Source organism: Ascaphus truei, chromosome 13, assembly GCF_040206685.1.
Source record: "Ascaphus truei isolate aAscTru1 chromosome 13, aAscTru1.hap1, whole genome shotgun sequence".
In the NCBI taxonomy this organism is placed as follows: domain Eukaryota; kingdom Metazoa; phylum Chordata; class Amphibia; order Anura; family Ascaphidae; genus Ascaphus; species Ascaphus truei.
The window spans coordinates 44,939,712-44,967,282 of record NC_134495.1 but is presented as its reverse complement, the minus strand read 5'-3'; the positions used below and the strand labels follow the sequence as shown (position 1 = coordinate 44,967,282).

Below are 27,571 nucleotides of genomic sequence, written 5' to 3'. Positions count from 1 at the left end.
AACTACACTGTACTGGAGAAAGCCACAATGCCACAGTTTGACTGGGAGGACTGTGACAGACAGTGACCAACACAAGGTACTGATGCTGTGACCAGAGTCTACCCCACCACTTGTGAAGAAAAAAAACCCATGAGATTTTAAAATGGACGCCAGCTGAAGTCAAATACAGATACTGCAAGAATGGGGAAGAAATGTGTTCCTGGTGTAAAGAGCCCAGCCACACAGGGCAGTATCCCTTCAGGCCTTATTCAGATGATGAGGATGGCCCCTACGTGGCCCAGAAAAAGGCATCAGCCAGAGGAATGTTTTTTTCAACGAGCCAAGGAACTGCAGCAGTAAGCAATGTGCTGTGGTCACAAGAGGTTTTACTTAGCAAGTGCACATCCTGTATCACTGATGAGAAAGAATGTGTGCAAAGCACTGCTGATGTTTCAAAATATACCAAAGTAAAGAAGAAAAATATAAAGTCTACAGAGACGCCTGTGAGAGCTACAAACTCTGCAAGCAAAGTCTGCCCACCTGTGGGACAACCAGCTGGGGTTCTAGCGAATATAGTGAAAACAGCAGCAATAGCGCCTCCCGAGGTCAGGAAGAAAAATACACCTGATAGCCCCAAAATGGAGGACTAGATGTGGCGTCCCTGTAATGAACCCCACCTAACGGAAGAGTGGCCCTTCCGGTGCTATGAGGATACGAATAAGGATGAAGATATCTCTTATGGGGAACCCGAAATGAGTCACAACCACAAAACACCCCAAAAATGGTGGCGGTGCCTAAACTCGGTACGCACCAAACAAACAGGTCTCTATGACCCCGAATATTCCTGACAGCTAACACAACTGCAAGAAAAGCCTGTCAGATACAGTGAAGCTGCTGAAGTTTCAAATAAAGACGGAGACCCCAGTATCCCTGATGGGACGGAGTCGTACAAAACAAAAAGGTGGAAAAAGAAAAGCGGTTCTTCACTTACCGTGGAAGGAACAGACACGTCCTCAGGTCCCGCGGCGAAAAAGGGGGGCTAGATGCCCTACAGCCTAGAGAAAATGGAGTATTGATCACGCGGATGACAGAATATCCAGAGGGCCCAAGGCAGTAATCGTGTAACCCAAAGAAGTGTCTGTCCGGTGCTAACAGTGAGGAACCCTCAACAAACCATATCAGGGAAGGGGAGCCAGAACCAGTGAGTGACGTCCCTTGACCAGCCCCGAAGATGCACTTCAAGCTGCCAGGCATAACCGTGATCTGCTCCATGAAGAATTGAATATGGAGAGAGAAAATAATGCTGAGCTACAGAAGATCTGCTCGCAATTTACTCTGCGGCCAAGACCGAATTGGAGGATCTAAGGACAGATCTAGATACTGCGAACACTATTATTACTGCCATGGATAAAAAGCAGAGCAAGTCTGACCAAATGATTGTTAGTCTGAAACAGAAGTACAGCTGAACCCCGTTTAGCCCTCTTTCCTACTGCTCTAGAGTGACTACTGGTACTGCACACACCTGTTGGCTCAGGGAGATCTGGGCCTCCGCTAACTGGGAGCCAGGGGTAGCAATTTAATATATGCAGCGCCTCCACTTACCCAGGATCCCCAATGAGTGAGATTCCCCTAGGCAAGAAACATAGCAACACACATCAGATTGTAACTGTTTACTACTAAACCTTGATAGCACCTTATATTAGGGGTATAGGCATAACACACTTATAACACATGATATATCATTAACCAACGACTTGTCTTATAATGCCTGTGGCTCGGCCACTATCATAAGGAGAAATGTCACTGTCCCGTCACCGCGTGCCCCCACACGTGTCCAAATAACTAAGGATATGTATATAGTCTCAGTCCTTTGGCCACTCCACATAGTGTCCCCAAAGAGTGTTCCCTAAGGCAGGATCAGCGCCTGTTGACTGGTGTTGGTGCACTTAGTAAATACCTTCCGGTCACTGGGGTGACCGGCAACAACTTCAAAAAGGATCCGCCGATCCAGCGCAGCCTCTCACGATTGAACGATGCACAGCAACCTGGTCCCAGATGACTGGCATTAATCTTGCTCCGCAACACTTAGTCCCTACCTTCTATATAGTAAGGGCAATCGTCGCTATCAATACAGGGCGTACCTGCAGCACCACAAGCTATGGTGACTCAGGGAATACACTTGGGCCTGAGGGGTATATCTAGCCTGCGCAGGTGTGTCACGGACCCCCTGCGCCCACACTATCTCTCCCCTTGCTCCTCCAGTGCCCTCTGCCTAGCGTGGTCTCTCCCCCACGCTTCCCTTTCCTGCCTCCCGCGAATCCTGCACTCCTATTCGCTCCCTGGCATCAGCTGACTTCGCTAAGGCTCCTGGGGGTTGTAGTTACTGGCTGAGCCTCTTCCTTATTGGCCAGCCTTTCGCGCGCTTTGCACTGCGCATGCGCGACCTCTTTCCGCTCTGACAGTCGCTCCTGACTATTGCGCAACAACATGGCGGCGCCCTATGCTGTCGGGCCACTGCGCACCTTCCAAACACTCCCTCTAGAGACACGCTGCAGCGAAGGTGAAGCAACTAAGACATCCCTACATTCTCCCCCTCGCAGAATCCAACGTCCCCTCTTGGAAATGTAAGAATAACATATTTACACAATACATTTTCATACCTGTGAACTACACCTTATCCTGTATACTCTACATGAGGTTATACATTTCACTGTACATGCCAATTACAGATCTCACTTTCTGGTGAGCCCACTGCTGAGCCAATAATGGGGTGCCCCAAATTGATCGTATGCCATCCTCATTGGAGGTTGACCAGTTCTTTGGCTTCTGCGAAGGTGCTCTTCTGTTACTCCCTCTGGAGAGTAACAAGTCTCACTTGGCAAGTCAAACTCTGCCCTTGAGGGGCTCAAAATGTCTATACAGTCTTTTTGGGGCACAAAGCATGGGCTCTGCGGATCTAATGGCTGGCTCACTGGAGTCAGCGTGTCTGGCATTGGACCAAGGGGCCCTTTACCCGTAGCTCCTTCGGGAGATGCCAGGCCCCTTTGAGAGGTTCCTTCCATAGGATCCTCAGAGGTGGCATTTATTACAGTCTCTGGGCCATCCTCTGTACTATCTAGCTCTCCATCGAGCGACACAACGAGTATTTCCAATTCATTGTCCCCTACTTGAGCTATTGGGAGGAGATGGTTTCTATGCCATACCTTTACCCGGCCTTCGGAATCTTTGATGCGGTATACCGGGAGGCCAGGCATATGTGATTCCACTTCATACACACCATCTCTCCATCGGTCGGCCAATTTGTGCTTTCCGGGGACACCCAAATTGCGAAGGAGAACCGCATCCCCTGGGCGGATTTCTTTATGTCGTACTTTATGATCATAACGCCTTTTGTTACTCGCATTCAGCTGCGACGCTGCCTTCTCGGCCAGTTTGTTGCCTGCTGCAAGCTGTCTTGTAATCTCTGCACATACCAAAAATGCGTCCTATTGGATACCCCATCGGTAGATATCCGCAGTCGCACATCCACGGGCAGCCGAGCTTCTTGTCCAAACATTAGGAAGTACGGAGTATAACCTGTAGACTCATGTCGCGTACAGTTGTAAGCATGCACTAACGTTTCTACGTGCTTACTCCACTCTGTCTTCTGTAGGCCCTTCAGGGTGCCCAACATGTCGAGTAGGGTGCGATTGAAACGTTCGGGCATAGCGTCCCCTTCCGGATGGTACGGGGTAGTTCGGGACTTGGTAATGTTCAGCAACTTCAGCAGTTCTCGAATGAGGTTACTCTTGAAGTCCCTTCCTTGGTCAGAATGCAATCGATTCGGCAGTCCATAATGAATTAAGTATTTCTCCCACAGCACTTTGGCCACGGTCACCGCCCGTTGGTATTTGGTAGGGAAAGCTTGAGCGTATCTTGTATAGTGGTCTGTAATAACCAGTACGTTCCCGATGCCCCGAGTGTCGGGTTCGATACACAAGAAATCCATACACACCAGATCCATGGGGCCTGAGCTTTGCAGATGGGCCATGGGCGCCGCCCGAGTGGGGAGTGTCTTCCTTTGTATACAACGAGTGCACTGTCTGCAATGTATCTCCACAGATTCTCTCATTTTTGGCCAATAGAATCGATCACGGAGTAGACCGAACGTTTTATCAATGACAAGACCATGATCGTCATGTAATGCCCGGAGTACCATGTTTTGTAGAATCTTGGGCAGGAACAACTGTCGCCTGTCGGGATGATTGTGGTACGGTATAACCCGGTACAATAAACAGTTGTCCAGTTCAAATTTCCCGAGCTCTTTCATTAATAGGGCCACTAGTTCTCGGGGAGCTCGTTTAAGTATGGAGGGATTCTGTTGTTGCAAGGCTTGACGAACTAGTTCACCACTGGATCTTGAATCTGATACTGCACCATCTCCTTCCAGGCAATAATCTTATCCTCAGTGATATTCATCCCCTCTGGATGTCGGTACGCTCTGGGAACTGCTCGGGACTGACACCCTAGTGAATCTGCTATTCTTAACTCCGAGAATGCTACTTGATCATCAACCACGGCAGCTAGAGAACACAGTGCACGTACACCAGGCCCCAGGATTTCCTCCCACACTTCCTCGTCGGTAGTAGGGTGGAGCCCAGGTCTTCGAGACAGAGCATCTGCCCCTATGTTGGTAGGCCCTGGTTTGTACCTGAGATTGAACCGATAGTTTGCCAGTGCCGCTAGCCAACAGTGACCGGTCGCATCAAATTTAGCAGAAGTATTGATGTAGGTCATCGGATTGTTATCAGTCCTGACTTCGAACTGAACGCCATACAGGTAGTCATGTAGCTTATCCACTACAGCCCACTTGAGGGCTAGGAACTCCAATTTGTGGACTGGGTAGTTCTGTTAACTTGGGGTCAAACTTCGACTAGCATACGCCACCGGTCGGAGTCCGGTGTCATGTTTCTGATGCAACACTGCCCCCAAGCCATTGAAGCTTGCATCCACGTGCAGGACATATTCTCGGTCAGGACCTGCATAGGCCAACACCGGGGCTTGTGTTAGATTGGTCTTCAATCCTAAGAACGTCTGTTCAAATGCAGGGGTCCATTTGTCCCCAAAGGGTGCTTGAGCGGAGGTAGCTTTCCTCCCGGTGTCTTCAGGGTAAATTTTTAAAAGATTGTTAAGGACTTTGGCTTTACTTGAGTAACCTTCCACGAATCTTCGGTAGTACCCGCAAAACCTCAGAAAGGACCGTAATTCCTGGACGTTATTGGGTCTTGGCCAATTCACCACAGCCTCTATCTTCCCTGGATCCATAGATATCCCCTCCGCCAATACAATATGGCCCACATACATCACGGACGGGTGGCAGAACCTGCATTTGTCCATAGACAGCTTAAGTCCCTCATTGCGGAGTCAAACCAGTACCTTTAACAGCCGTTCCTCATGCTCCTCCAGTGTCTTCCTGAACACTATGATGTCGCCCAGGTACACCAGACATTCCCACGGATTCATATCCCCCAGGGTCTTCTCCATCAACCGCTGGAAGGTGGCTGGCGCACCACATATCCCTTGGGGCATACGCGTGAACTGGTAGAAACCTAACGGGCAGATGAAAGCTATTTTCTCTTGATCTTCCAAGTCCATGGGTACCTGGTAGTACCCAGACCTCAAGTCCAGTACGCTGAAACACTTACTCCCGGACAGGGCGTTCAGGAGGTCCTCGATTCGCAGAAGGGTGTACTGATCAGGTACAGTACGATTGTTCAATGTCCTATAGTCCATGCATAGATGTACAGTTCCATTCTTCTTGCGTACTACTATGATTGGCGAGGCGTACGGACTTCGTGATCCTTGAACAATACCGGCCTCCTCCATTTCGGTTAACAGCCTCCTCACATCTTCCACATCTCAGGGTGCGATGCGTCGGGACCGTTCGCGGAACGGCGTTGTGTCATTCAGTCGGGTGGTATGGCGGGTACTGCGACTGCACCCCACATCCATATCACTTATGGAAAACACTTCCTGTCGGGTTTCCAGCTTGGTCTGCAGTCTTCCCTTCCATTCCTCCGTCAAAGGTGAATCTCCGAAATCAAACACCAACTTCGGGGTCGCTGCATGAACGGTGGCAACCAGGTGTCTACCTTTTGCCTTCCTCTCAGGGGTCACCGGATAGATTCGGCCTAACTGCTGCCGGTGATCAATGAGCATGGGGTAAGGGGAAAGATTTCTCACGTATACCCGAGTTCGGTGCGGAATTTTACCTGCCCACTTCTTTACCGAGGCCAACACCTTGTAGCCGAATCCCTGGTCATCAAGTACCGTGCTTTCCAAAGAAAATAGTCGATCCTCCTGATGTCTTGCAGGATAGTGACACGCTGCGGCCTTCATTCTTCCTTCTCCTCGAGGAATCTCTGTCAGCCCACGCTCCAGATTATACAGCATCCCATGCTCTTCTTCGGTCGCAATCCTACCGCAAGCCTCTTGTAATGCTGGGCATGCAGCTAGAGCCAGCAACGGTAGCTCACCCGCTTCCTGCAAGTACATACGAATCACCGCTTGTACAATGTCCGTATTGGTCCCCATGATTATAGGGGCGATGGGATGGTCCTGAGGTTCCGGGCACACTAGCGCTTCCACCTCCATGGGGTGATGCTTTCCGGTGTTCAACTGTGGAATATCCAGGTGTACTCTCACCACTCCATCAATAGGGTAGTCTTCATGGCTTAGCCCTCTCAACCTCAGGGAGTCTGCGGGCAGTAGCGGCAGCCGATGCAGGTGATGATTGTAGAAGGGTCGATACACTATGGTTACTTGGGACCCAGTATCCATTAGAGCGGAGGCATAGATACCTTCAATAACCACCTTGAAGATGGCCGCCGGCCCAATGCAGCTACTCATCGGGGATTGGCCCGGTGCTTCACTGGCTTGAGGAGTACACAACATGGACTTGGCCGATCGGGGCGCCGTTCTGCATTTGCCAGGGCATTGCGACGAGATATGACCCATCCTGCCGCAGCCGTAGCACTGGATGTTACTTCTTAGGGGGCTACTCCGGAAGGCCGGAGAAGATCGTCCAGAGGTGGGGCTACCACCGACGGCTTCGGGTTCCTCTGGCTCTTCTTTGTCTGGGATCCCATCCCCAGCTATGGCCTCGGAATTCTTGGCTTCCTTGGAAGACACCCCCATCTTTTTGCCCGGTCAGGTCTCGGCCAAGCAACACAATCTCATGTGCCTGTACTCGATCCATCAGGTCATCAAACGACAGGGCTTGTCCCGGCACCAGGCACCCGCTGACTCTTACGGACACCGGATGTAGCGGAAGGAGTCCCCTCATTAGTTGCGTTGTTCGCAGTCCATCTGCGTCCGCCTTTTGTACCACCTTCCTCCTCACCAGGGTCCATAGATCCAAGTGTAGACGTCTAAGAAAATAAGACACCATCTCCCCTTCTTTCTGAGTCAGGGCGTGGAACTTGGCCATCAGTGCAAACGCATCCACCGGGATCCCATAGGCTTTGGTGAGGGCGTAAACGATGCCGTGTGTGTCTGCATCAGGGTGGTCATCCCGGTAACAGTGCACCATGTGGGAAGCTGGTGGTCGCAGGCATTCGATTATGCACTGCCTCCATACAGCATCAGTGCAGGACCATTCAGGGAGTACTTGTTCAGCATGATCCAACCATTCTTCAAAGCCGACATCTCCCAGAGGGGTTGGTTTGTCTCCAGAAAACACCTTTAGCTTCCGATACTGATGCGACTGTGTGGATTGATGTATGGCCTCTGCTAGCACAGGGAGGGACACATTATCAGGCGTGATGTTCCCGGCAGGGGCATATGCATCAAGTCGAGACATACTGCTTATACTTAGTGCAGGCCGAATGGTGGAGGGGGTGAAAGATGCGCCTAGGCCCATTGCTGCGGGCCACCAGGGGTTCAGACTGCTCTCAGGGGTACCGAAGGGATTGGCCGTTGCAGTGCTAGCTGGGCCAGGGAACTCCATTTGTGGCGTGGACGCAGCCAGGGGTTTGGCTACACCCACTTGTACAAGCGAGCAATGGATGCCTGGAGCTTCAGGTAGGATTAGTATGGAGGGAATGGCTTCGGGGCATATGTCCCGGTCTGTGGCGAATAATATTTTACGCCAGTTCAGTTCCCTGTCATAATAATGGTCTACCACTCGGGCAGTGGCCAGGAATGGAAGCTTCCTTACTTGATTAGTCACAGTGCCCATGGAAGTGGCGGCAGGGACATCTCCAATGGCAATGGCGCAGGCCAGTGGGATCTGGTGTCGTTGGGCCCACTTACGCACCTCGGGCTGTGATGGCACAAACATGGCGGAACTGAGAAGAACAATTGAGAAAAAAAATATAAAGGGCACCCCAGGTCTGAATCTCAGCAGCGCCTCCAAATGTAGCCCTCTTTCCTACTTCTCTAGAGTGACTACTGGTACTGCACGCACCTGTTGGCTCAGGGAGATCTGGGCCTCCGCTAACTGGGAGACTGGGGTAGCAATATAATATTGGCAGCGCCTCCACTTACCCAGGATCCCCAATGAGTGAGATTCCCCTAGGCAAGAAACATAGCAACACACATCAGATTGTAACTGTTTACTACTAAACCTTGATAGCACCTTATCTTAGGGGTATAGGCATAACACACTTATAACACATGATATATCATTAACCAACGACTTGTCTTATAATGCCTATGGCTTGGCCACTATCATAAGGAGAAATGTCACTGTCCCGTCACTGCGTGCCCCCACACCGTGTCCATATAACTAAGGATATGTATATAGGCTCAGTCCTTTGGCCACTCCACTTAGTGTCCCCAAAGAGTGTTCCCTAAGGCAGGATCAGCGCCTGTTGACTGGTGTTGGTGCACTTAGTAAATACCTTCCGGTCACTGGGGTGACCGGCAACAACTTCAAAAAGGATCCGCCGATCCAGCGCAGCCTCTCACGATTGAACGATGCACAGCAACCTGGTCCCAGATGACTGGCATTAATCTTGCTCCGCAACACTTAGTCCCTACCTTCTATATAGTAAGGGCAATCGTCGCTATCAATACAGGGCGTACCTGCAGCACCACAAGCTATGGTGACTCAGGGAATACACTTGGGCCTGAGGGGTATATCTAGCCTGCGCAGGTGTGTCACGGACCCCCTGCGCCCACACTACCTCTCCCCTTGCTCCTCCGGTGCCCTCTGCCTAGCGTGGTCTCTCCCCCATGCTTCCCTTTCCTGCCTCCCACGAATCCTGCACTCCTATTTGCTCCCTGGCGTCAGGTGACTTCGCTAAGGCTCCTGGGGATTGTAGTTACTGGCTGAGCCTCTTCCTTATTGGCCAGCCGTTCGCGCGCTTTGTACTGCGCATGCGTGACCACTCTCCACTCTGAAAGTCGCTCCTGACTATTGCGCAACAACATGGCGGTGCCCTATGCTATCGGGCCACTGCGGCACCTTCCAAACACTCCCTCTAGAGACATGCTGCAGCGAAGGTGAAGCAACTAAGACATCCCTACACCCGTTATAATGCGGTGCTCGGAGGCCACAGAATGAGACCGTGTTATAACCGGGATCGCAATTAAAAAAAAGAAATGGCTGCCGTGATCAGGGGTTCCCTGTCCGCCGGAGGGGGATGCTGGATAACTCTCCCAGCTCTCCCTGCACCCCCATGCAGGACTTTCAGGAGAGCAGCAGCTGATCTGTGTGCTGTGCAGGAGAAGCTGGTGAGTCTGCGAGGGGGGTGGGAGAGGGGCTTGTATCTCACGCAGTCTGGAGAAGCCGGAATGTCAGCTGTCTATGTGCATCCCCCGGCCCGTAACCAGCTCCCCTGTCTCCTCCCCCCCGGCGGAGGTACGGTGTGTGTGTGTGTGTGTGTTAACATTACTTGGCCAATTGAAAGGAACTAAAGGGACCCACACAGAGGAGCACAATTTGACATCATCATCATTTGTGCAACAGGTAACTCCTCCCTAACTCCTTTTGGCATTCTCCAAAAAACAAGCTGATGCACATGCCACAAAAACTGGAGCAAAGCCCTTAACATTGGTGCTTCCAGCATTTCTATGTTGTATAAATGAAAACACACTGTAAATGATTGCCCACCAACTTCAAAATGGGCTCTATTTTATTTCATGTGATCAGAGCTTTTTTCATTATCCTGTGTTTCTTAGCTGGTTCTGAAACACTGTTTGATAGAATAGGTGTCAATCAAATCCAAACCATACAGTGTAGAGTCCAATTAAAGTCCTTAGATGAACAGATGATGAAGAGATATACTGACGACTCTCATCATAGACCGTGCAATATGTAAAAGAGAGAGAAAAAGAAACAAATTATGGTCAACAAATGCTGTTGACATAAAAACAGGACCAATTAACAACACATAACAGACAAGACAAACAAACACAACCACACTAGCAAGGCTAAAAATTAATACAAAGCTATTTATTAACACAACTAATGCTGGGTTCTGGAGGATGACTCATAGACACCAAAATCCAGAGGGGTAAAAATGAAACCCTACTCACAAGACCCTGGATGGGCAAAAGCAGTTCAGACTGAAATCGCACTGATGTTCTCCAAAGATGGCGACTGGAGCTCTCTCACAGGCGTCCCCACGTGATAGGGGTGAAAGGTGAATCACACGAACTGCGGGACTTCCGGCGGATATGATGTCACGCCCCGCGATGCTCCCAATGCGATGTGATGCGATGCTCCCAATGCGAGTGTTCCTCTCTCACATGTAAAGCATGAGGAACTGAAGGCTAACCTGAACAACACCAGAGCTTAGCTGGAGGCCAAGCTTAGAGGCCAGGTGACTCGGTACAAGAGGGAGCACAAGAAGGTCCAGAAACTGAGGCAAGCAGCTGTGACCCTAGCGAAGAAATTCATAGTGGTCCACAATTTAATGAAGGAGACGTGGATGCAAGCTCAGAGAAAGCACAGTGAAGAGATAAAGACCCTGAAAGGAAAATTGCAGGATGCACTCAAGAAACAGGGATCTCTCGCTGATGAGTTGAACTTGCAGCAAAGCCTAAAAGTGGAGGAGCTAAAGCTGGCAGCTAAACACACTTTCCAGCAACTTGCAGCTCTGCAGACACAGATTGCTGAGCTCAAGATGCAGCTCGCCAAAAAGGAAGAGAGTGAAGGTGTCCGTTCATCAAGGGGCCAACCTGGCACTGCGCTCTGAGGCCAAGATGGCCGAGGCCCGTAAATTGCTAGACCACATGGACAATGAGAGGGCCCGGCAGCAGCTGGAGCTGGACAATGTCCGGGAGGAGCAACAGCAGCTGCAGATCAGATATAGAGAAAAGGAAACATATTTAAGCCTTGCTCTGAGTCAACTGGGAGATGTGGAATCGCAACTCAATTCCAAAGAAGCTGAACTGGACTGGCAACTACATTGAGTGGAAAAAGAGGTGCAGAAGGGCAGCTTCAGGAGCTGAAAATTCAAATAGCTATTCTTGAATGCTCTTTAAGTGATACCATGAAATGGCACAAGTCTAGGATAGTAGAAATAGATTACGGACATCAGACATAATTCAAAAGTAGGTAGAATAGATGTCCCAAAGGGTCCAAAAAACGGAGTACAGAAGTAGCAAAAAGTGGGGCCACAAACCAGAAAAATGTTAAAAAAAAAATGTATTTACTGACAAGTGAGGGGTACAGGGTAACTCTGACGTGTTTCGGGAACAAGTCTCTTTGACAAAGGGACTTGTTCCCGAAACGCATCAGAGTTACCCTGTACCCCTCACTTGTCAGTAAATAAACTATTATTTAACATTTTTCTGGTTTGTGGCCCCACTTTTTGCTACTGCTGTGCTCCGTTTTTTGGACCCTTTGGGACATCTATTCTACCTACTTTGCTGGCGTGAGGCACGCACCACCCAGGGACAAGCTGCTGTATTGTGAGTACTTACCTGTTCACTCCATAATGTCATGTTATTCGTGCAGGTTGTTTTATTGGGAGGGTAGGCATGACCATTATGGTATATATATAGGTCTGTCACCACCTCATAGACACTATTGCATTGCTTTACTGACTGGAGTTTAAGATACACAGGTTTCAAGCAAGTCTCACATAGCTCTTATTATAGCTGATCCCTAATGGGTGATTTAAAAGTGAACATTCACACACTGATGTTATGGTGTAATTGAGCCCTGATTCTGGGACTGGTTCCCTCAAACCCTACATAATTCAAAAGTAAGCTGACAGAGGCTTTGCAAGACCTGAGCAAGAGTTACAAGGAATGGACATTTAGTGCTAAATTGGAGTCCACGGAAAAGATGACGAGCGAAAGCTATTTGCATAAAAGCTCTGCAACCATCCTCATACTGTTTGCCTACAGAGACACAATTGCCTGAAGCAGAGGAAATATCATGACCACGTGGTCAGTAGAAAGACTGTACTTGGAAAAAGTTCTCCTCGAGAAGCTGAGGAGTGCTGATCTCAAGCACCTTCTTGAGGAGACACTAATAACCTGGAGAAAGGACTCTAATCAAAGCACGACTGAGGGTTCTCGTACTCCATCCACTCTCATTCGAGCCGCAGAGATATCTCGAGGGAGAGTGGGAGGATGGGATTTGACCGTGGTAAGCCCGAGCTTCCCACAAACAGGGGAGGTATGTAACAGGGACTTATCACTGTTGGAGAGAAACTACCTCTAAATCCAGCAGTGTCTTAGTTACAGTGGCAGCCGAGCTGAGTCTAAAGCGTCCGCCACCGCAATGTGGGGAAATGTGCGGGAAAAACGTTGGCTTGTTTGGGGTTTTCCCTGGCGCGTGCCACGCGTCACTGTGGCGCTGGTCACACGTGCCAGGGTTCCCCGGCATCCCCAAAAGCTGCTGAGGAAGCAGGGGGAAGGGGGAAGGGGGAAGCTGTGCAAAGCTGCACGAAGCAGGAGCAGCCAGGGGGAGCAGCCAGGGGTTCGGGGAAGGGGAAGGGAAGCATTTTAATTTTGCACGTGGGGAGGGGAAGATGCGGCTGGCGCTCAGCCAAGTTTGGCGCTAGCCGGGCGCCAGCCGAAGAAAGCCCCCGCTATTACGGGCAAATGTAAGACTCAGCTCGGTCGCAGCAGTAATTGCACACAGGCAATCAACCAGACTCCATCTGGCTGATTAAGACTTTTAGAAAAAGCCTGGTCTGAGAAAGAGGAAGGAGATTCCTTAGCTCACAAGCTCACTTAGCTGACATAAGGAAATGGAGGGCTGTGTTCTGAGTGCAAAACAAAAGGGGACCCGACCTCTATGCCTAGACCCTCAAGCAGGTAGTTACCTGGACACCACTGACCTGAAGGGCCACCTGAGTTAAGATACCACTGAGACTTTGGGGTGACAAGTGGGTAAGGGGCTTTCTTTCCCCCAGCCTTGCAGAGAGGGAAAGGGGAAGTAAGTTAGTCCTTACACAGGGATAGGTGTTTATTGTTTTATGTATATTTTTGTTTGCGCTATTGTTTGAGGGAACAGGCAATAAACTCATATTAATTTCACCTTAAAAGGTCTCCACGAAGCCGCAGCTCCTGATGCGTCTAGTCCACCTCGGAGAGGGCTCCAGCCGAAGTGTGTCCCTGTAATAGTCTATTGAGGTACTGTTGGTCTTATCACACACTGCAGGCTGCGAACAACGCACGGCTCCTTTCACCAACGCAGCAACACTCCCTATCTAATACTGAGGGAAGCATCCCTATCTGGGATCTTCCCTAGAGCAGCCACAAACTTAGAAGGGCTAAGAGCCTCTGGGGCCTGGGGGAATATCTGTCCTTGTCTGAGAGCCACTGGCACCCGGACACTATCTTCCCACAGTCAGACACTCCAATACCACTACCACTCCACTACCTTCCTCCAACAGTCAGACATTCCAACTGCCAGTCACTCTAACTGCCAGAACTCTAACTGCCTCCACGTGCGCTCCTTCTCAGAAAACTGTGTCTATGTCCTGCAGTAGATTTGGGGAGCCTGTTGGCTCTGGCTTCCCATGTGATCTGCAGCCCCTAAAGCTGCTGGAAACTGTAGTCCCCTTGCAGAGCTTCTCTAATGGCCTCTGCATCTTGGCTGTATTGTGCATGCGCAGGGCCCCCACTGCGCATGCACGAAAGGCAAGATGGCCACCATCTGTGTTCCCGGATCTGCGGCAGACCCTAACAGGCCTGCAACCCGCCCGCAGTGCACCGGAGCGGCTCCCGTTGCGGCCACAGCCCCCCCAGCAGCGCTACCGGCACTTGGGAAGCTTCTACAGCGGTCCCCTGCCCCCTCGGGACCCAGAGGTGAGTGGACATGACTATATTCTCCCCCTGGTGGAGACTCCAACGGTCCCCGCTTGGGAAAAACTTATACACATAGAGTTATGTAATGAAAATACATTATATATCATACAACTTAAAACCACACCAATGACTCTAAACAATATTGTAGTGCTCATTGAACATTGCTATTATCGAAGCCAGCTTGCTCTGAGCAAGCTGCTGAGACTCATAATGGGGTGCCCCAAACGAATCATATGCCACTCTAGTGGGAGGGTGTCTCACTCGATGACTCCCGCGAGTCTCTTCTTCCGCATCTCACTCTTGAGGCCCTTACCTTTCATTGCATCAGTCTCTGAAATGTCTTTTAGAGGAATGAAGCTCTGCCTTCGTGGGTCAAGGGGACCGCTTGTTGAAGCCATTGGAGCGGGTACATGCAGCACAGACCCATTACCCAGTGCTCCTTCAGGAGGTGCCCACCAGTCTCCATTTGAACTAGTGGACGTTCCTTCTGCAGGATCCTGAAAGGGTTCAACTATTGGATCTGAGTGCTCCTCAGACCCTTCTGACTCACTGGCCGATACTACTGTCTCTGGTTCAGGGTCACTTTCTCCCACTTGTGGGATGGGCAGCAAGTGATTTCTGTGCCAAACCTTTACTGTGCCATCCGCGTCTCGTATGCTGTAGACAGGGAGGCCTGGCACATGGGATTGTACTTCGAAAGGCCCGTCGCTTCAGCGGTCGGCCATCTTGTGTTTGCCGGGGATCCCTAGGTTGCGTAGGAGTACAGCGTCTCTGGGCCGAATTTCCCGATAGCGGACCTTGTGGTCACATCTTTGCTTATTGCACGTATTCAGCTGGCCTGAGGCCTTTTCCGCCAACTGATATGCGCGGTGCAGGCTGTCCTGGAGACGCTTCACATGTCTGTAGTCAGCCATATTGACCCTATAGCACTCTTCTTTGAGCACTGGATGGATCCGGAGAGAGGAAAAGGGTAGTTCGCCCGCCTCTTGTAGATAAGCCAGAATCACTGCACCACATCGGCATTGATCCCCAATATGATTGGAGAACTTGGATGTTCCCGGGGCTCGGGACATATCAGAGCCTCCACTGCCATGGGGTGGGTCTTGTTGGTGTTCAATTGCGCTATGTTCAACCATACTTGCACTTCACCGTCAATGGGATAGTCTTCATTGCTATGACCCCACAACTTCATCTTCTCCGCCGACTGCCTGGGCAGATGTTTCATATGCTGGTCATAGAATGGTCGGTAGATAATAGTCACTTATGATCCATTGTCCAGCAAGGCTGAGGATTATATACCTTCCACTAGGACTCTTATAATCGCTGCTGTTCCCACTCGACTGTAGGTGTCTGGCTGGGGTGCTTCATCAGGGCTGGGCGCTTGGGCGCTCTCCAATGATGTGGAGGGTGTTTCTGGTGGCTGCACCGTGGAGGCCACGGCCCTTGAAGTGGATGTCCTTTGCTTCAGAGTCCTTAGAGAAATGACCATGTTGGCCACAGATGTAGCAGTAGTTATTTCGGTTCGCACCGGCGCTTGTGGTAGGGGTCACTCCCCGGGGCATCCTGGATGAGGCAGGCACCCTTAAGGGGGGATTGTCCTCTGCACTTTCTGCCTCTGGGGTTGATGCCACTTTGTTCTCTTCTTTGCGGAACTCGTTTGAAGAACTAGGAGCGTACTCCACTGGATATTTGTATCCCATTTTCATCTATAATACAGGCTTTAGTAAACCCCAGTATCTGTTGCAGTGTGTCGCGCAGGTCAGGCAAGGACAGGGACACTGGCACCTGGCTTACAGAAAACACGTGGCGGGGAGAAGCTCAACGTCGTGGGGCCCACGCGTGGCGCTCTTGTGGGATGGTAGGGACATGTTTCTTTCTGGATCTGACTTATCTTAATTTAGATTGGGCACCCCAGGTCTGAATCTCAGCAGCGCCCCCAAATGTAGCCCCCTTTACCCATGACGAAGGGAACTAGGCATTATGAATACCTCTCTGGTGTACAGGAGATCAAATACTCCACCACTGGGAGCCTGGGGTGATCACGTTCTATCAGTATACAGCGCCTCCACCTGAGAAGGATCCTAGCACTGCAGGATAACCCCTCTTCAGGAACTAAAGTAGTCAATGAATAAAGATACACACACACAGATATGACTACTTATCTTTACTAACACATATCAATAGAAAAATAACAATACAGTCCCACATACAGTATAATAATAATAACCACATAGGGTGAGTGTCCCCCAAAGTACATAGGGTGCTTGGCACCAATACCCCTTGTGTTCTCCCCTAATGAGAGTCAGTCCAACCCAAGTGTAGGGAGTAGCGCTACACCTGTGGACAGGTGGTGCACTTTACCTCCCCGGGCACTCCAGTACACAGGTACCACTGAATAACACAAGAGACCCGTCTGATCCCACGACGAAGGTCTCCATGAGGCTGCAGCTCCTGATGCATCCAGTCAACCTCTGAGGGTCTCCAGCTGGAGTGTGTCCCTGTTATAGTCTATTGAGGTACCGTTGGTCTTATCCCAAACTGCAGGCTGCGCACAAACACCTGCTCCTTTCACCAGCGCAGCAACACTCTTTATCTAATACTGAGGGAAGCATCCCAATCTGGGGTCTTCCCTAGAGCAGCCACAAACTTAGAAGGGCTAGGAGCCTATCTGGGGCCTGGGGGAATATCTGTCCTATTCCGGGAGCCACTGGCACCCGGACACTACCTTCCCCTTCTGTCACCTGGCTCCAACTGTCAGACACTCCAACTGACAGTCATTCTAACTGCCAGAACTCTAACTGCCTCTGCACACTCCTTCGTGACAAGCTGTGTCTATCTCCTGCAGTAGATTCGGGGATCCCTATTGGCTCTGGCTTCCCGTGTGATCTACAGCCCCTAAAGCTGCTGGGAACTGTAGTCCCCTTGCAGAGCTTCTCCAATGGCCCCTTCAACTTGGCTGTATAACGCATGCACAGGGACCCCACTGCGCAGGCGTGAAAGGCAAAATGGCTGCCTCCTGTGTTCCTGGATCAAGACAGAGCTTTATCGGCACCCGACGGCCCTGCAACCCACCCTTTGACAAAGAGCACTCATGCTTGGAACACGTCAGAGGTTCCTCTCAAGACTCCTGTTTGTTACCATGTTGCAGATCAACCAATAAATCAGCATTTTTACCAAACGATCGCTGTGCACCACCTCAACCTTCCCCCTGGGATTCCATTTCCTGTGATTCACTTCAGGCTGAGAGCATGCAGAATTCAGGCTTCCAGACCAACGAGGTCATGAGTACATCATTCATTACAATTTTTATTGACTGTTATTCATTACTACAAGTCGAGCTATAGAGGGTTATGATCGTTAGCTATCAAGGAGGTCTGGGTTCCCTGATCGCACGGGCCCCGCAGACAACCCTCAAGTAATGATCCTATGTGCATACACCCCTAACATTGGAGCAATCATGAGTCTTTGACTTATACTCACACGTGAACCCGAACTAAACCATCAATATATTATCAATATTTTTCTGCATACACATAAGTGTCTTTTGTGCATCCTATATATACATTACAGAGAGAACAGGAACAGGGGGACGGTGCACAGCCGAAAGAAACTTTCCCAGGCAAGGTAAGTGCAGTAAAAATTTCTATTTATTGGCACATAAGGGTTAAAAAACACTCTAATGCGTTTCACGCAGGAGGCGCTTTAGTCTAGAGACTATAGTCTCTTTGATAAAGCGCCTCCTGCGTGAAACGCGTTAGTGTTTTTTAACCCTTATGTGCCCCCTGAGGATTAAAATGCAATTAGCTAGGGAACACCATAGTTTCCTTATTTATAAATTATTCTCTCTCTCTCTCTCTCTTTCTCTCTCTCTCTCTCTCTCTCTCTCTTTCCCTCTCTCTCGCTCTCTCGCTCTCTCTTTCCCTCTCTCTCTCTCCTTCCCTCCCTCTCTCTCTCTTTCCCTCCCTCTCTCTCATACCCCCTCACAACAAAATTTGATATACAATGTATCTACACCCACACCTGTTTTATTCCCATGCCTCCCCAATCCTGTATTGCTCCCAATGTTACACATTGCAATTAGCACTCAGACAGCTGCTGTATCAGATCGCAACAAGTAAAGTATGTCAGTATGTGACAGTTTCCCCCCATATTTCCCCCCCACTCTGTCCTCCCCTCACCGTAAAATGTACCAGGACGGGAAAATATTTGCACCAAAATCATTGTTGTACTAGCTGATACACCCGGCGTTGCCAGAGATGTAATGTTCTGGCTCCCCCATCCTCCTTCTCAACTCCCTTCCCACCCTCTTCACAGCTGTTCAGAGCTGCGCCCCCCTCCCCCAACTGTTCACAGATCCGATTCCCCCCCCCATTCAATGCTTTGTTTCCCCCCTCCCCCGTTCACAGCTCTGTCTCCCCCCCCCCTCCCCTGTTCACAGCTCCGTGCCCCCGTGTGTTTGGCAGCTGAGCTGACTGAGGGGGGAAGTGTGTGTCAGTCAGTGAGTGTGTGTCAGTCAGTCAGTGAGTTTGTGTCAGTCAGTGAGTGTGTGTCAGTCAGTCAGTGAGAGTGTGTCAGTCAGTCAGTGAGTGTGTCAGTCAGTCAGTGAGTGTGTCAGTCAGTCAGTGAGTGTGTCAGTCAGTCAGTGAGTGTGTGTCAGTCAGTCAGTGAGTGTGTCAGTCAGTCAGTGAGTGTGTGTCAGTCAGTCAGTGAGTGTGTCAGTCAGACAGTGAGTGTGTGTCAGTCAGTCAGTGAGTGTGTGTCAGTCAGTGAGTGTGTGTCAGTCAGTGAGTGTGTGTCAGTCAGTCAGTGAGTGTGTCAGTCAGTCAGTGAGTGTGTGTCAGTCAGTCAGTGAGTGTCTCAGTCAGTCAGTGAGTGTGTGTCAGTCAGTCAGTGAGTGTGTGTCAGTCAGTCAGTGAGTGTGTCAGTCAGTCAGTGAGTGTGTGTCAGTCAGTCAGTGAGTGTGTCAGTCAGTCAGTGAGTGTGTGTCAGTCAGTCAGTGTGTGTCAGTCAGTGAGTGTATGTCAGTCAGTCAGTCAGTGTGTCAGTCAGTATGTATTTATGTGTGGGCTTCCCCCCCTTCTCGCCTGACTCCCTCCCCACCCCCCTTTTCCTGATTTCCTCTCCCCCCCTCTCTCCTGACTCCCTCTCTTCCCCCCTCTCTCCTGACTCCCTCTCCCCCCCCTCTTTTCTGACTCCCTCCTCCCCCCCCCCCCTGCTGACTGGCGGTGGCGCGCTAGTGTCGGCGGCGAGTGGACAGGTGAGGCGCTGCTGAGAGGGGGGGGGGTGGTGGTGGGGCAGAGGCGGCTGCAGTGGTGTTGTCCTTCCCACTCCCCCCGCATCTGTGTCAGCAGCGGGTGGGGAGGAGGTGAGGCGCTGCTGAGAGAGGATGGGGGGTGGTGGGGCAGAGATGGCTGTCGGCGGCGGTGTTGTCCTTCCCCCCTGCACGGAGCTGCCCCCCACAGGATCTATGTCGGCAGCAGGTGGGGAGGAGGTGAGGCACTACTGAGAGAGGGTGGGGGGTGGTGTGGGGTGGGGCAGAGGCAGCTGTCGGTGGAAGTGGTGTTGTCCTTCCCCCCCGCGAGGAGCTGTGTCGGCGGCGGGTGGGGAGGTGATGCACTGCTGACAGAGGGGGGGAGGGGGTGGTGGGGATGGTGGCTGTGGTGTGTTTGTTGGCGGGTGTGAGCGGAGGAGGCTGCTCACGGTGTGCGGTGATGGTCAGAGGCGCACGTGGTCACGGTGTGAGGAGGCTGTGAGTGTGCGTGTGTGTCTCTTCTCCCTGCCTGGCTCCTCCCTGCCTGGCCCCTCCCTGGCTGGCCTGCAGGCCAATGAGCTGTCGAGCAGAAATACACACACAAACATTATTTCAGTCTTATAGATATAGATATGAGGATAAAAGCAGCAATCCGACTGCATCCGAGGCTGCGCTGGTTTGGACCCCGCCCTCATCCCCCCCGTCCCCCCGTGCCCTGTCTTCACTGCCGAGTCAATGGACATTGATTGGCTGCTGAAATTGACGTCACGCTGCTGCAGCCGTAGATCACAGATTGAAAAGACTCCCGCGACCGCAGCAGTGTCGACGCTGTACTTTGCAGCCAATGGTAGTTTCAATACTGAACACTACCATTGGCCGCCAGGCATCTGTGACGACTGCTCGCGCATGTCGTGTAGTGTGCTGTGAGAGCGGGGCCTAAGCGGCCTATTCTAGTAGCTTCGATAAGTGAGTTACCAACAGTTTTGGGCACTTGTCCAGAGAGAGTTTGCATGTGTAGCTATTCAGAAAGCTCACATAACATGCCAAACTTTCTCGGGACCTGCTTCCCCGATCGCTAGCTCTCCCACTCAGACAAACCATCAGGAGCTCAAAAAATGCTCAAACTCAAATTTTTTTAGAAATTGAACTATTCAGGTAGCTCCGAGATTCACATCGCGGCTGCAGCTCGCACAGATGGGATCCGCGATGTGACTGAAGAAAAATGTTTTTTTTCACTACATCGGATTGAAGCCGGGGGTCTCCGGAGCTGAGACGCATTAATATCAGCCCGGAGACCCCCTGCTTCCATCCTATGTAATAAAAATACATTTACAGGCAGCTTCAACTCCTTAGCGGCTAACCGCTAAGGCAATGAAGGGGTTAAATACCAGTGCCCGGTTTGTTGAGGGTAGAGGTGGTATTTGGCCCGGGTTGGGTTTTTAGGCGCTTCCGGGAGGGTTGTGGGAGGGGTTAACCCCTTCATTACTAGCGCTAAGGTAATGAAGTGACAATCAATGGGTTTATTGGCAAATGCTTGTTTTTCTTGAATTGTAATGTATTTTATTTGGCGTTTTGTTTGTTTTTTCAGTTGCCCATTCATTGCCATTGTGGCATTCCATATTGTGGGCATGATTTACCACAGTCACAATCATTGGATTTATTGGCACGTGTAATGTACAGTATTGTACTGTTATGTCAATGTTATTTGATTGTGTATTTCTTTTGTAACATGCTGTTCACCATTCTTGGATACGAGTGCGTTAACAACAAGATTAATTCGACATAATACTTTTAACCCTTACAAATCCTCGTTGGTCAGTGCTGTATATTGTATACACTCCCCCCACCTATCCAGATAGCTACCTCCCCGCCAGGGTTTTTAGATCTCACATTATTCATTGTAAATAGTCCTTTTCACATAGTTATTGATGCGATTGATTATGAGGTAATTAAAGTATCTTTTTAATATAAGGAGGGACCCATGTAGGGATTTTTAATATAGGGAGGGACCTCCACTTTTCTTATGACCTATCAGGAAGGCCCAATGAGGGAATATTAGTATCCCTGGATGAATACAAATCCACTATACAGGTTTCAATGAGTGCATGCAACGAGGGGTTCTTTTTGTTGACCCCGTTCTGTGGATCAATTTTCTGCATATTAATCATTCATACACCTTTTTTTTCAACTTAATTTTATTTGCAGTTTTCAATGGGACACAGAAAATAAAAAGGGAACATTCAGGACCACGACCTGCAGTTTTCACATACATTTACATTTGAACAGTGATGATGGGTCCAATTAACTACTAATAACATGTTTAAATAATTAATAGACCAGACATATACATAGGAAAGGAGGGGAGTGGAGGAGCACCTTCCTTATCAGCTTTTTAGGTTGGTAACTTGTCAATTTTCCTGTACCTATTATCTATGTAGCCATGCATAATAATGGACTGCAGACATCTTCCCTGTTGGCAGTAAATCCTGGTCAGTACAGGAATGCCAGCAGTAGTTATGGAGGTTTTCCCTCACACCCTGGTGAGGTGCCCTATGTATGGACGGGGAGTGGCTGCATGCTCTGAGTCCCTGGATAGTGACATCAGAGATGTGCCTGCCCCCTGAGGTATATAGGGCACAACACTGTCATAGTTAGGTTGCTAAAAGTTGTTGCTAAAGTGTTTGGCTCCTGTGAAAGGGATTGCAGGATAGCTTTGTGACACTAGTGCTGTAACTAGCGTGCACGAATATCTCAATCAAGCCTGTGTAAAGGCCACACTGTGTCCAGGGACCTCGCACAGGGGTGATCATCCCACGGGGAGAGGGGATCCCACTCCAATTAGGAGGGCAGTACCTGGCAAAGGGACAGCACGGAGAAATGTGCGGCTAGAGCTGACAGCTGCATGGGGCAGTCTACTTCATCGAGTACATCAATAAAGATGCCCTGTTCAAAGATACCCCCACTGTGTGAGTGTGAGATTACTCTACAGTGGCAGTCACCACCCAGAAGGAGTTCCTCACCAGGACCATCTCCCTGCGGAAGCATAGATCCTGATGAGGTGGAGGCGCTGCACATGATATAGGTAGGACTCGAACCCACTACCTCAGATACCTGTCCTGATGATATCCCCTACTACCATCCAGCGGGAGACTCAGGAGTCCTGTTACCTTCAGGTGCACCACCATACACCATCACGTAATGGGGACCGGTTAGACCACACAGGCCAATGTGAGATTGGGTGGGTCGAGCAGGAGGGAGCACCCGTTACATCTATAAGAAATATTCCTTGTTCCAGGCCTTGCCCGAACAACCTCAGCGGGAACTATTTAATCCCTCCTATATAAAGGCCAGTTCTCTGTTGTCTCTCTGCCCCCCTTTCTCCGGCGAACCAGGGATCCCAGATCTGGGAAAGCTGATGGCAGTTCTCTCTCGGGAATGCAGTGAGCTTTTCCATAGCAGAAATAAGCCATATCCTACGTTTTAGCCACAGCTAGAGAGGGAGTGTCCTGTTTTTTCCAGGACACCTTTTTTGATCACAAAAAGCCCATTTAAAAATATTTTATCATTTTAATTACACACCAGGTGTATCACCATGTTGTCCTTAGTTCCTTGGTATATAATTAATGGACGTTTTCATCTTTTGTGCCACAAATAATTTTTTGCTGGTCCCCTAAATAATCTATATATAGATGTTTTATATATTGCTTTTCCATTGTATTATGTTCTTTATGTTAACATTTATATAGTTGTTTTTGATTCCATTCATTGGTAACTGTTCTTTGTCTGTTTGTTGTTAGTCACTATGACAACGGATTGGGCTAGTGTGTATATAAGTATGGACACGTGTTACCACCGTCATAGCCCCTAAACATGTCGGGTCATGTCTTTGGGATAATCCATTTAGCTCCAACTGCTGCATTTAACGTCTCCCCCATGTTCATGGAGCTGCAGGGTGCCTGTGCCTCACTCTGCTCATCTTACAGGCTGCCTGCTGAGGTTATCTAGCCATGCCATGCCTCCCTCCTGTGCTGAGTGCCTCCCCCATATTCCTGGAGCTGCGCTGGCTCGCTGTCAGTGTGCCTCACTCTGCTCAGGCTGCCTGCTGGGGTTATTGTATCCAGCCATGTCAGCCCTCCCTGCTGTGCTGAGCGCCTCCCCCATGCTCCTGGAGCTGCGCTGGCTCGCTGTCAGTGTGCCTCACTCTGCTCAGACTGCCTGCTGGGGTTATTGTATCCAGCCATGTCAGCCCTCCCTGCTGTGCTGAGCGCCTCCCCTAAGTTCATGGAGCTGAGCTGACCTGCCATGTGTCTGTGTGTCTCACTCTGCTCAGGTCCTGTTCTGTTCTGACTGACAGATTAAATCTGTCAGTGGTGATATTGGATACCGAGGCTTGAGCCTCATTACTCCAAGTTCTCTTGTTGAGTGTATTGTCGCACGCTTTAGAAAGCTTCTTGATCTGTGTTACTTGCCACAGTTGAGTTGGTTTCACAGGGTCAGCGCTGTGTTGGGTACTCTGCTCAGGCTGCCTGCTGGGGTTATTTAGCCATGCCTGCCCTCCCTGCTGTGCTGAGCGCCTCCCCCATGTTCCTGGGGCTGGCTTGCTGTCAGTGTGCCTCACTCTGCTCAGGCTGCCTGCTGGGGTTATTTAGCCATGCCTGCCCTCCCTGCTGTGCTGAGCGCCTCCCCCATGTTACTGGGGCTGGCTTGCTGTCAGTGTGCCTCACTCTGCTCAGGCTGCCTGCTGGGGTTATTTAGAATTGCCAGCCCTCCCTGCTGTGCTGAGCGCCTCCCCCATGTTACTGGGGCTGGCTTGCTGTCAGTGTGCCTCACTCTGCTCAGGCTGCCTGCTGGGGTTATTTAGAATTGCCAGCCCTCCCTGCTGTGCTGAGCGCCTCCCCCATGTTACTGGGGCTGGCTTGCTGTCAGTGTGCCTCACTCTGCTCAGGCTGCCTGCTGGGGTTATTTAGCCATGCCTGCCCTCCCTGCTGTGCTGAGCGCCTCCCCCATGTTCCTGGGGCTGGCTTGCTGCCAGCGTGTTTGTCCTGTGTGTGCCTGGACTTTGGTCCATCACACAGGCTGGTTTGTGGCTGCAGCTAGTGCTGCGCAGCGCCCAGTGCCCTGCCCTTGTTGCTGCCATACTGGCTGTCCTTGGATAAGGACCTTTTTGGACAAGGTGAAGTATATCACTCTCCTCCCCAGCTGGGGTCCAGCTGTGAGCGCACCTCCTCACACCAGTGTGATGCTGATTGTATTTACTGCGATTGACACTTGTGAGTGAGATTGTGACCTCTATCTCCAGCCATAGCGTGTGAATGGGGGGGGGGGGGGCTGAGACTCCGGGGGTGTCTCCCATCTATGGGATATACTTTGTTAAACACCTCTTAGACGTTTTATTTCATGGACTTTTATTTTGTTTATGTTTTGATGTTTGTGATTTTTTTTTTGATGTATGTCAGTCAACTGATGTAATCAATCTTTGGAGCCAGGCAATGAGGGTTACATATACTGTAAATAACATATTCCACTTAATATAAATAAAAACACTTGTGTAATATGGATCTTAACAGCCATGTATTGTATGTCTTTATTTATTTAGCGCCAAAAGTGTACTCAGCGCTTCACAAAGAATACAGTACAGGGAATTATAATAATACAATAAGTGCAGCAAAATCAGACAATAGGAAAGGAAATCCCTGCCCCGAAGAGCTTACAATCTAAGAGGTTTAGTGGGAAACTTACAGAGACAGCATGTGGGGGAATAAGTGCTGTATATGGCAGTGCTTGGCCACAATGGGTGGTAGGAGTGACTGAGTGTGGGACAATAGCCATGAGTGCAGGCTATTGGGATGCTTGATTTGTGGGGCAAGTTTTAAGGTGTCAGTATTAGGCAGGCTGCATGGGTGATATCAGGTACACCTGTCTGTGTCACCCTGCAGTGGGAGGGACAGATGTGAGGGGCTGGGGGTCCTGTCTGTGTCACCCTGCAGTGGGAGGGACAGATTTGAGGGGCTAGGGGACCTGTCTGTGTCACCCTGCAGTGGGAGGGACAGATTTGAGGGGCTGGGGGAGCTGTCTGTGTCACCCTGCAGTGGGAGGGATTGTGTGTCCTGTCTGTGTCACCCTGCAGTGGGAGGGACAGATGTGAAGGGCTGGGGGTCCTGTCTGTGTCACCCTGCAGTGGGAGGGACAGGGGTTGGGGGTCCTGTCTGTGTCACCCTGCAGTGGGAGGGACAGATGTGAGGGGCTGGGGGTCCTGTCTGTGTCACCCTGCAGTGTGAGGGGCTGGGGGCCCTGTCTGTGTCACCCTGCAGTGGGAGGGACAGGGGTTGGGGGTCCTGTCTGTGTCACCCTGCAGTGGGAGGGACAGATGTGAGGGGCTGGGGGTCCTGTCTGTGTCACCCTGCAGTGGGAGGGACAGATGTGAGGGGCTGGGGGCCCTGTCTGTGTCACCCTGCAGTGTGAGGGGCTGGGGGCCCTGTCTGTCACCCTGCAGTGGGAGGGACAGATGTGAGGGGCTGGGGGCCCTGTCTGTGTCACCCTGCAGTGTGAGGGGCTGGGGGCCCTGTCTGTGTCACCCTGCAGTGGGAGGGACAGGGGTTGGGGGTCCTGTCTGTGTCACCCTGCAGTGGGAGGGACAGATGTGAGGGGCTGGGGGTCCTGTCTGTGTCACCCTGCAGTGGGAGGGACAGATGTGAGGGGCTGGGGGTCCTGTCTGTGTCACCCTGCAGTGGGAGGGACACATGTAAGGGGCTGGGGAACCCGTCTGTGTCACCCTGCAGTGGGAGGGACACATGTGAGGGGCTGGGGGTCCTGTCTGTGTCAACCCTGCAGTGGGAGGGATTGTGTGTCCTGTCTGTGTCACCCTGTAGTGGGAGGGACAGATGTGAGGGGCTGGGGTCCTGTCTGTGTCACCCTGCAGTGGGAGGGACAGATGTGAGGGGCCGGGGACCTGTCTGTGTCACCCTGCAGTGGGAGGGACAGCTGTGAGGGAATGTGGGGCCCTGTCTGTGTCACCCTGCAGTGGGAGGGACAGATGTGCGGGGCTGGGGGTCCTGTCTGTGTCACCCTGCAGTGGGAAGGAAAGATGTGAGGGGCCGGGGGTCCTGTCTGTGTCACCCTGCAGTGGGAGGGACAGATGTGAGGGGCCGGGGGTCCTGTCTGTGTCACCCTGCAGTGGGAGGGACAGATGTGAGGGGCCGGGGGTCCTGTCTGTGTCACCCTGCAGTGGGAGGGACAGATGTGAGGGGCTGGGGGACCTGTCTGTGTCACCCTGCAGTGGGAGGGACAGATGTGAGGGGCTGGGGGACCTGTCTGTGTCACCCTGCAGTGGGAGGGACAAATGTGAGGGGCCGGGGGACCCGACTTTGCAAAATACCTGAGAAACTTTGAAATAGAAAAAGTAAACAAATAAAAAAAAAGTGTAAAAGAGGTGATCACTGTAATATTTTTTTTATCTCAGAGACACTGGATAGAGAATTACTGGGAATATGAATGAGAAACTGATTATGAATGTGAGTAATATCTGTGATTAGAAATATATTCATTATATTGTACTTATTTTTTTTTTTTTTACACATTTTTCACTTTATATATTTTTTTTAGAAATATATTTACTTTATATTATTTCATTGTTTTCAAAATCACTGATATAAATCTGCAGGATAAATATGTGTGAAAATCACGTGACTGCAGCCAGAGCCCCCCCCCCCAGCTTCTTCCTTCCCTGCTATCCCCCCCACCTCCTCCTCTGCACACACGGGGATTGGCTGCTGCCGGTCATGTGATCGCTCCCTTCCTGGTCGGGCAGCTGTACGCCTGCTTTGCCAACATTATATTTTCACATAGATAAACTACAAGTCCCAGAATCCACTGCGTAAAAGCCACGACATCAAGATGGAATAAGCCAATCAGTGCACAGCTTTGGTAAACACACCCATTCCCGTCCCACAAATGGCTGCTGCAAGGATGTGATGTTCTTTGTCATCTTTCACATTATATACAGACACAGGTAATGTAATACACAGGCACACTGTAACACTGACACACACAGCTATTGTAATACACAGACACACTGTAACACTGACA

The 27,571-nt window shown here is 50.6% G+C and overlaps 1 protein-coding gene across 7 annotated transcripts in view; it reads left to right on the top strand.

Moving 5' to 3' along the window:
- The first annotated feature begins 24,523 nt into the window (after positions 1–24,523).
- The window catches only part of LOC142465293 (uncharacterized), a 40,148-nt gene continuing 37,100 nt past the window's right edge, over positions 24,524–27,571 (top strand). For 2 of the 7 annotated variants that reach the window (XM_075569322.1, XM_075569317.1), the window contains exon 1: positions 27,216–27,494. The gene's annotated coding sequence lies outside the window, so the exon portion shown is untranslated. Of the gene's footprint in view, positions 24,757–26,945; positions 26,998–27,213; positions 27,495–27,571 lie in introns of those variants that run through there. The other 5 variants (XM_075569318.1, XM_075569320.1, XM_075569319.1 and 2 more) reach the window with 5 other exon arrangements.